Source organism: Herpailurus yagouaroundi, unplaced genomic scaffold, assembly GCF_014898765.1.
Source record: "Herpailurus yagouaroundi ecotype Mexico unplaced genomic scaffold, PumYag 134110, whole genome shotgun sequence".
Lineage (NCBI taxonomy): Eukaryota > Metazoa > Chordata > Mammalia > Carnivora > Felidae > Herpailurus > Herpailurus yagouaroundi.
The window spans coordinates 1-10,073 of NW_024422181.1; the positions used below are offsets into that span (position 1 = coordinate 1).

Below are 10,073 nucleotides of genomic sequence, written 5' to 3' on the forward strand. Positions count from 1 at the left end.
TTGTTACTAAGTGGACAAGTGGAATATAAAAGAATATACATTCACCAGCAAAACGTGTAGTATCATATACAAGGTCAGACTGTTCTAGACTGCTGTACTTCATTTCAAGCTATAAAAACCACAGAAACTGAAAAGTCACTTAAAAAAATAATGCACTTCCTCGCAATACTATTTTGATTTAAGTGGCATTGAAGTTTGGGCTACTTACGGATAGTAAGAATAATCACAGCAATGATACCTGCATCTGGGAAAACATGAAAACAGTTTGAAGATAATTGAGCACACAAGGGTCCCAGAGAGTAGTCGCATTTAATCTTGCTCAGATCATACACTATATCTATACACGACAGCAAAGAAAGAGTTCCTCAGTGTAGTTTTAGCATGACTGCTAGTGTGTCCAGATCATTCCGATCACAGAGCCCTTGGACTCTGATCCCACATCCAGGGGCCATCTTGTGAAACTCTTAATTGGAATCGCTTTTCATTGTTTTGTGTTGTGGCTACTACATCAGGTTATTTAGTAAAGCTTATTGGGCACTTAGAATTCCCTACATGGGAGGAAATTACCTACATGTGTCTACACATAAGTACCACTTATGTTTATCATGTTATCTGGACTATTAAAATCACTATCAATGTCAAATTTTATGAAACTTGGTTCCTTCCTTAACTACAAATAATTGCAACACGATAGCTATTTCTATATAGTACTCCAAGGTTTCATAAGGAAGAGTAATTAATAGCCAAAATAATACCTAATTCCTCCAGTTCTTCGAATAATGCTGATTCATTGGGCTCAGGATAGCCTGGGGGGCAAAATGGAAAAAAAGAAGAAAGACTAAACCTTAAAGATCCATAAATTCACTGGTTTTTATTTTTTGCTTTTGTACGAAACTGCTAATAATTTCATTTTCCTTATATATTAATGTTTCTTAATAAAAATATCATAAGTTATAAATTTATATTTGATGTCACCAACAATCTTCTTCCTCTACATTGGTATTGCCTGTGACAAGATTCTGCAGTATGGCAAGCAAATTTATCACCACCGCATCCTCAAAATTAGCCTGAATTCAACATGAGTCTACTTAAAATTAAAAGATAGAGGAGGACTTTAAAACAATTTAGAAGTTGGTCAGGAATAGAAAGACTCTTCAACATAATAAAAGCCATTTATGAAAAACCCATAGCCAACATCATATTTAAGACTGCAAGTTTTCCTTTAAGATCAGGAACAGGACAGGGTGCTTATGTTTGTCACTTCTATTCAACATAAATACTGCAAGTTCATATTAGAGCAATTAGATAAAAAAAATAAAATAAAAAGCATCCAAATTGGGAAGAAATAAGATGATCTCTGTTCACACATGACATGATATTTTACATAGAAAACTCTAAAGATCACACACACACACACACACACACACACACACACACCTAGTACAACCAATAAATGAATTCAGTAAAGTTGCAGGATACCAAATCAACATGCAAAAATCAATTGTGTTTTGGGGCACCTGGGTGGCTCAGTCGGTTGAGCATCCAACTTCAGCTCAGGTCATGATCTCACACTCTGTAGGTTCGAGCCCTGCGTCGGGCTCTGTGCTGACAGCTCAGAGCCTGGAGCTGCTTCGGATTCTGTGTCTCCCCCTCTGTCTGCCCCTCCCCTGCTCATGCTCTGTCTCTCTCTAGTTGATGGGGAGTGGGAGGGAGGGGTGGGCGGGTGATGGGTATAGAGGAGGGCACCTGTTGGGATGAGCACTGGGTGTTTTATGGAAACCAACTTGACAATAAATTTCATATTAAAAAAATAATAATAAATAAAATAAATTAAAAAACATCAATTGTGTTTGTACACACTAACAGTAAGCAATGTAAAAAGGAAATTAAGAAAACAATTCCATTTACAATTGAATGAAAAGGAGCTACCCTATGACCTGGCAATTGCACTACTAGATATTTATCCAGAGGATATAAAATGCTGATTCAAAGGGGCACACGCACCCCGATGTTTATAGAAGCACTATTGACAATAACGAAATTATGGAAAGATGCCCATTGACTGATGAATAGATAAAGAAGATAAGGAATATATTTAAAATGGAATATTACTCAGTGATTAAAAACAATGACATCCTGCCCTTTGCAACAATGTGGATGGAACTAGAACGCATACATTCAATATGTGCGAAGCGAAATAAATCAGTTGGAGAAAGACAAATATATTATTTCACTCATATGTGGAATTTAAGAAGCAAAGCAGATGAACATAGGGGAAGAGAAGGAAAAGTAAGAGAAAAACAGAGAGGGAGGCAAACCATAAGAGACCCTTTTTAAAAAATGTTTGTTTATTTATTTTCCTAAAAATAATTTATTGTCAAGTTAGCTAACCTACAGCGCATACAGTGTGCTCTTGGTTTGGGGAGTAGATTCTCATGATTTCTTGCTTACATACAACACCCAGTGCTCATCTTAACAAGTGCCCTCTTTAATGCCCATTACCCATTTCCCCTCCCTCCTGCCTCCCCCTTCAACCCTCAGTTTGTTCTCTGTATGTAACAGTCTCTTAGGTTTGCCTCCCTCTCTCTTTATAACTATTTTTTCCCCTTCCATTCCCCCATGGTCTTCTGCAAAGTTTCTCAAGTTCCACGTATGAGTGAAAACATATGGTATCTGTATTTCTCTGACTGACTTATTTCACTTAGCATAATACCTTCCAGTTCCATCCATGTAGTTGCAAATGGCCAGATTTCATTCTTTCTCATTGCCAAGTAGTAATCCACTGTATCTATAAACCACATCTTCTTTATCCATTCGTCAGTTGATGGACACTCAACAATTTGGCTATTGTTGATAGTGCTGCTATAAGGAGACTCTTAAATACAGAGAACAAACTGAGGATTGCTGGAGGGGTGGTTGGTGGGAGGATGGGCTAAATGGGTGATGGGCACTAAGGAAGGCACTTGATGGGATGAGCACTAGGTGTTATATGTAAATGATGAATCATGAAATTCTATTCCTGAAACCATAATTACGCTATAGTTAGCTAACTTGGATTTAAATAAAATTCTAAAAAAATAATAAAAGACTTTGGAATAAACTTCACAAAGGAGGTAAAAGATTTGTACACTGAAAACTATAAAACACCGCAGTAAGAAACTTAAAAAGACATAAGTAAATGGAAAGAAATCCTGTGTTCATGGATTGGAGGACCTAATAAAGTTAAGATGCCAATGTGATATGAAGCAACCTACAGATGAAGTGCAACCCACCAAAAGCCTAATGATGCTCTTTGCAGAAATAGAAAAATCCATTTGAAAATTCATATGGAATCTCAAGGGACGAGGAATAGTTAAAGCAATCATGAAAAGAGAAGGCAAAGTTGGAAGGACTTGTACTTCCTGATTTCAAAACTTACTACAAGTACAATAATCAGAACAGAATGGCACTGGCATAAAGCAGGGCACCTGGGTGGCTCAGTCAGGTAAGCGTCTGACCCTTGATTTTAGCTCATGTCATGATCTCATGGTTTGTGAGTTCAAGCTCCATGTCAGACTCTGAGCTGATGTCATGAAGCCTGCTTGGGATTTTCTCTCTCCCTTTGTCTCTGCCCTTCCCCTGCTCTCTCTCTTTCAAAAGTAAATAAACATTAAAAAAACAAAAGACAGACAGACCAATGGAATAGAAGAGAGGCCACAAAATAAACCTTTGCATATATAGTCAAATAATTCTCTACGAGGGTGCTATCAAAATTCAATAGGGAAAGAGCCAACTTCTCACAAATGGTTTTGAAAACTGGATATCCACATACACAAAAGGATGAATTTGAACACTTGCCATACACCAAACACAAAAGTTAATTCAAAATCGATCAAAGACCCTAAATATCTAAAACCATAAAACTCTTAGAAGAAAATAAGAGTTCAGGCTTCATGTTGTTGGATCTGGTGATGTTTTATTGAATGTGACACCAAAAGCATAGGCAACAAAAGGAAAAACCAAACAAATTAGACTACATTAAAACTAAAAACTTTTGTGCATCAAAGGACACTAACAATAGAGTGAAAAAACGACCCACAGAACGGGAAAAAAAAACATTTGAAAATCATATATCTAATAAGGGATTGAGATCCAAAATATAAAATGAGCTCCTAAAACTCAAAAACAAGACAGAAAAACAACCCATCAAAAATGGACAAAGGACTTGAATAGACATTTCTCCAAAGAAGATATACAAATGGCCATTAAGCACACAAGAGGATGCTCAACACATTATTACATATATTATGATGGTTATTACCAAAAAGCAGAAAATAATACATGTTGATAGAGGTCAAGAAATTGAAACTTTTTCAAATTAAAACAAACAAAAAAAAGAAATTTAAATTTTTTTTTGAGAGAGAGAGAGAGCACAGGCAATAGAGGTAGAGAATCCCAAGCAGGCTCTATACCCAGTGTGGAGCCTGACACAGGGCTGATCTCATGGTACTGAGATCATAATGTGAACCAAAACCAAGAGTTGGACGCTTAACCGAGCGAGTCACCTAGGCATCCCACGAAATCGGAACTTTTGTTGCTGATGGGAATGTAAAATGGTATAGCCACTATGGAAGACAGTATGGTTGTTCCTCGAAAAAGTGAACACCGAATTGTCATATAACCAGCAATTCTCCTAGATATAGAGCACCCCAAAATTGCAAACAGGGGCCCAAAATTAAAACTTTTCAATTGTTAAGTTCACAATTGAAAGTAGGACTCAAACACTTGAAAGCCAATATTCAGAGATACATTATTCAGAGTAGCCAAAATGTGGAAAAAACCCAACAAGTGTCTTTTCAACAGATGAATGAACAAACAAAATGTACAAAACAATGGAATATTATTCAGCCATAGAAAGGAATGAAGTTCTGATACATGCTGCAAGGTGGATGAACCTTGAAAACATTATGCTACGTGAAATAAGGCAGAAATGATTCCACTTCTATGAAGTAGCTCGACTAGTCAAATTTATAAAGACAGAAAACAGAATGGTTACCAGGGATGGGGTGGGGGGGGGGCGGGGGCGGATTGAGAGTTATTGTTTAATGTGTATAAGGTTTCAATTTGAGATGATGAAAAAGTTTGGGGGATAGTGCTGGTTACAAACAAGGTAGATGCACTTGATGCCACTGAAATGCACACTGAAAATGGTTAAAACAGTAATAAAATATAATACAAGTTTATCTAGAAAAACTAATATACAGAATAGTCTAAGTGTTGCTGAAAAGGAAGTGTTCTGCCAGATATTAAAACAAATTATAGTGGGGCACCTGGATGGCTCAGCTCAGGTCACGACATCATGGTTCGCAGGTTCAAGCCCCACGTCGGGCTCCGTGCGGTCAGTGAGGAGCCTACTTGGGATTCTCTCTCTCTCCCTCTCTCTCTGCCCCTCCTCTGCTCTGCTCTCACTCTCTCCCTCTCAAAATAAATAGACTTAAATAAAAATTTAAAAAAACCCAAAATATATCATAGTATTATAGTGGGGGAAAAAAATGACTCAGTGTTGTTACAAGAATGGCCAGAGTTCAAGGAAACATAAAGATGACTGGAAAACAGTTGGAGAGAGGACAACTTATTCAACAGATGTTGCTATTTCACCATTACAAGGGGGTGGGTAGAGTGGAGAGGAGACCTATCTCACTCCATTTGTCAGAATGAATTTCAGATGCACCAATGATTTAAATGCAAAGAATACAATCAGAACACAGGGTTGAAATGTTTATAAAGTTTTAGCATGGGAAAAGCCTAAAGCTTTTATAAGACAGACAAAACACACACAGCCATTAGGGAGAAGATCGATACGTCCATCAGTCCATCTACTTATTGATGTAAAATTTCTATACATGTAAAAGACCACTAACAGAATAGTTAAATAAATAAATACTGTATACATTTCGAAGTCATCATCAGAAAGAATGGCAATAAATCTAAATACAACCCCAATATAAGACATTCAATGGGAAAAGGGCAAGTTTCAAAAAATTACATACAAGATGATGTCAATTTTGTTTAAGATAAAAGAAAAAATGCCCAACTATATGTATAACTACACATCTAAGGATGTTGACGTACAGAAATAAAGAGAAACCCTAAACTATTAACAGTTACTGACTCAACTAAAAGACTAGAGAAAAAGAAGGGTAATTCTTTACTCTGTATACTTTCACAATGTTTGAAAATTTATAAAAATATATCATCCATTTACCACTCATGTAACAAAATGTTACAAAAAGGCATCTCTAACCAGTAGTACACCATAAAAATCTTAAAAGAAAACTGACCAGTGAAAATAAGGCCCCAAAGCCCCTGAAAAAATGTTCACTTCGTATTAAAAGTGTTTTAACTTACAATGAACCCTCACAAATCAACAAGAAAAATATTTTAGAAATCTAATTTTTAAAAAATGAGCAAAGGGCCTGGATAAATCAAAGTGGGGCAAAAAAGTTCAAATTCTTTGATGATAATTAAAGAAATGCAAATTAGAACAAGACACAACGTGGCACTCATCACCTTATCAAGTTGTTAACTATATAAGCAGGAGGAAGTATTACTGAACCTGGATACTTTGAAACTGGAGGTTTGGTTGGATGAGTAGGCTTGAAACCTGGAAAAGTAAATTGGATACAATTCACTAGCCTTATCAACACAAAATTATGGATTTAATTTTGAATTATTTTCAAAAAAGACTCATTATTTCTCAAAATGAAAAATACAAATACTTTCCAAAGTTTGCAATTCTACTGCTGGGAATGTAGTCTAATGTATATTTGCACAAGTTCATAAGCGTGTATGACTAAAAATGTTCCCTACAACTTTGTATTTTATATGGAAATCCTAGAAGTTGACTAATAATAAATCATAAAAATAATGTGTTCAGGGTAAACACACATATTTGTAAAAAAAAATACCATCCAAGTCGTATCATACTACATAAGAAGGTGTACCTTTTTCTCTTCTGCCTTGTATTTCTTGGACTTAAAAAATATTTGCACATTTAGATCTGCTTTAACACCATTATCTGTTGCTGGTCCTTATGATATAGTCTTTCTCTGACCGATGAAAAAAAAAATGATTGACAATCCCATGGAGAGTTTTGATTTTGATTTTTTAAAAAGGATCCCTGTAGTTTGTCCTCTTTATAAGCTTTTTCTTACCATTTTTCTTCTAAAAACTAAACTGTATCAGTGTTTTATAAGTCCTTTATGAAATGCTTATGGTTCAACTCTTTCAAAAGAACATATCAACAAACATAGGATACACCACAGTGCATATACTCACTAGGATCATGTAAGTAAATACGGATGGTTCATGGAGTATAAATTTCATATGCAATCTTAATAAATCAGTCCACCAAAAAAACCATTTTCTTTCCCCCCAAACCTCATAGCCCTCAACTAAAGCACACAAGGAGGGTATCAGGTACTAGGTTTACAGGAATTATTTAAAAAATATATTCTAATTACCGTATTAACATGCATAATTCCACAAATCCTTTAAAATACTATGGCCATAGGAAATATACAAACAAATTAAAAGCTATTAATCATGATCTGTTTGAGTTCAACACTTTCAAAAAACAAGAAGCTAAAGTCCACAGAAATGAGGTTACTTGAGTAAGCTGAGCCAAACCAGGACCTTAGTGAGGTCGCCCAGGATAATGTTCTTCCCACTATTCCTGTTGTCTCTTGCTTCTGATGGAAAGAGAGGCCAAAGATAGGAGCACTGAAATCAGGAAGATATTTCCTTCCAACGTAGTAAAAATGATCTTTCAAGTCTTGAACAAAGTAGCTGACCTATAGGAAATCCTTCATTTCATTTCATTTCAATGAATAAGGATTTTTCCTGCCTTTCAGTTGCTATGAAGTTTAGGTGCAGTTGCCAAATAAAAATGCCCAGTAAACGGAAAAAGAAAAATTGTATGAAGTTGGAAGGGGTGGGGGTGGGGGGAGGACATACAGGTCTTATTTGGAGATAGCAGATATTTCCCAGTTTAAATTGTGCTACGTAAAAAACAACAAACTAAACTGGTTGTAGTCCAGCAAGTGAAACATAGTCCTAGACCAGGAAGATACCCTGGGAGCAAACTGATCACTTTAAAAAAAAAAAAAAAAAAAGAAAAAAGAAACAGCAAAGTCGACCCAGAAAACACACGTTAAAAAACAGAAGCCATAAGCCTTCCTCTTCACTGATACTAATTCGAGTGCTGCTATAAGTCATATGAGCTACCTTTACAAGCTCCCCATATGCCAGGTACTATGCTAAGTGTTAAATGCATCCCACTTAAACGGTATGTAACCTTCCCAAGTTTACATACCTGTTTATATCTGTGGACTCTGCCAAATAATTTTAGAAAAACTAAATAGAACTAAAATGGCTGTAAATACATCCTTCACCCTTTCACTACTCAAAATGTGAATGACTATAAATCACATAAATGTAAAGGATTGTTGTAAAATATAAGCAGGAAAGTACAAATCGGAATGACTCAAAATTAGAGGTTTTATTTTGGGAGAAATCTGTACCGAAAAACGAAATAATGTAGAATCAATGACTTCAGAATTATTGGCTTCATTTCATTTATATAAATGAATATTATTCTTTTATTCTTGACTTATAAGTGTAAATAAATGTACGTAAAATTCTTTTAGTCTTGACTTACAAATGTAAAAAATTCTCATGCTTCAGTCTACTCTAAAAGTGGTTGCTAGGGGCGCCTGGGTGGCTCAGTCGGTTGAGCGTCCGGCTTCGGCTCAGGTCATGATCTCACGGTTTGTGAGTTGGAGCCCCGCGTCGGGCTCTGTGCTGACAGCTCAGAGCCTGGAGCCTGTTTCGGATTCCCTCTCTCTCTGCTCCTACCCTGCTCACATTCTGTCTCTCTCTCTCTCTCTCTCTCTCTCTCTCTCAAAAATAAACATTAAAAAATTAAAAAAAAATAAATAAAAAATAAAAGTGGTTGCTATACATTTTTGCACATAAAAATACTAAATGAGAAATTTGTATGTGATGTAGATAACGTGGAAAGACCCTATGAAAACGTACAAAATCACAACATAGGAATGATGTCATATCTCCATCATGTAAATAAATATAAGATGGAACAAAATACTAAATTTTTTAAAATTATTTGTTTTCACTGATATTTCATGTCAAAAAAATTAAAACTAAAAAGATGGGAAAAAAAAAACACATTTGTACCTTTAATACATGTCGGCATCTCAGGTTCCCAAGTATTTCTCCCACCACAGAACACTGGGTTGCTGCCATTAAGATAGAAACCTGGGAGGCATTCAAATAGAACCACTGCTTGGTAGGAATAGGTTTCTCTGACTCCTGATACCAGTCTTCCATTCACAAGTACTGGATGTTCACATCTGACCACTGAAAAGTACAGAAACTCTGGAATTAATGGAAAGCTGCTTTAACATAGGATTAGAAAAAATAGCACCAAGTAGTAATTTCCAGCGGGAAGAAACATACAAGAAATGAAAGGCAAGGTGTTAAAAGAAAAAAAAAAATACCCAAGAAACCTTTATACATATGCACATTTTAATTCCAATGAAATGGATTTAGAGAAATCTAATAACTTTTTTCCATCTAGAGAGACTGTCATTAGACTTTATTGACTTTCCTACATTTTTTTCCATTACTGACAATTTTTTTTGACATTTATTTATTTTTTGAGAGACATAGAGAGACAGAGCACAAGTTGGGGAGGGGCAGAGAGAGAAGGAGACACAGAATCGGAAGCAGGCTCCAGGCTGTGAGCCATCAGCACAGAGCCCGATGTGGGGCTTGACCTCATGAACTGTGAGATCACGACCTGAGCTGAAGTCGGACGCTCAACCGACTAAGCCACCCAGGTGCCCCTCCATTACTGACAATTTTTGAGAAAGGTCTGACCACCACATACAAATTCGAGGCAAGTTTTGATCTTCATCAATTCTAGGGATTTTTTTAAAAGGTCATGCTGACACTGGCTGCGGTACCCTGCTTTTCTAGAAAGGTAAGAAAGACTTTTCTGAGAAGGTAATACT

At 36.1% G+C, this 10,073-nt stretch overlaps 1 long non-coding RNA gene across 1 annotated transcript; it reads right to left on the reverse strand.

The window, feature by feature from the left end:
- Positions 1-6: 6 nt before the first annotated feature.
- On the reverse strand, positions 7-9,602 carry LOC121026555 (uncharacterized). The gene is made up of 4 exons (XR_005788385.1): positions 9,235-9,602; positions 6,596-6,643; positions 756-806; positions 7-244 (listed from the first exon to the last, which is right to left on the reverse strand). It is a non-coding gene; the product is annotated as an uncharacterized LOC121026555 (long non-coding RNA).
- Positions 9,603-10,073: the final 471 nt, after the last annotated feature.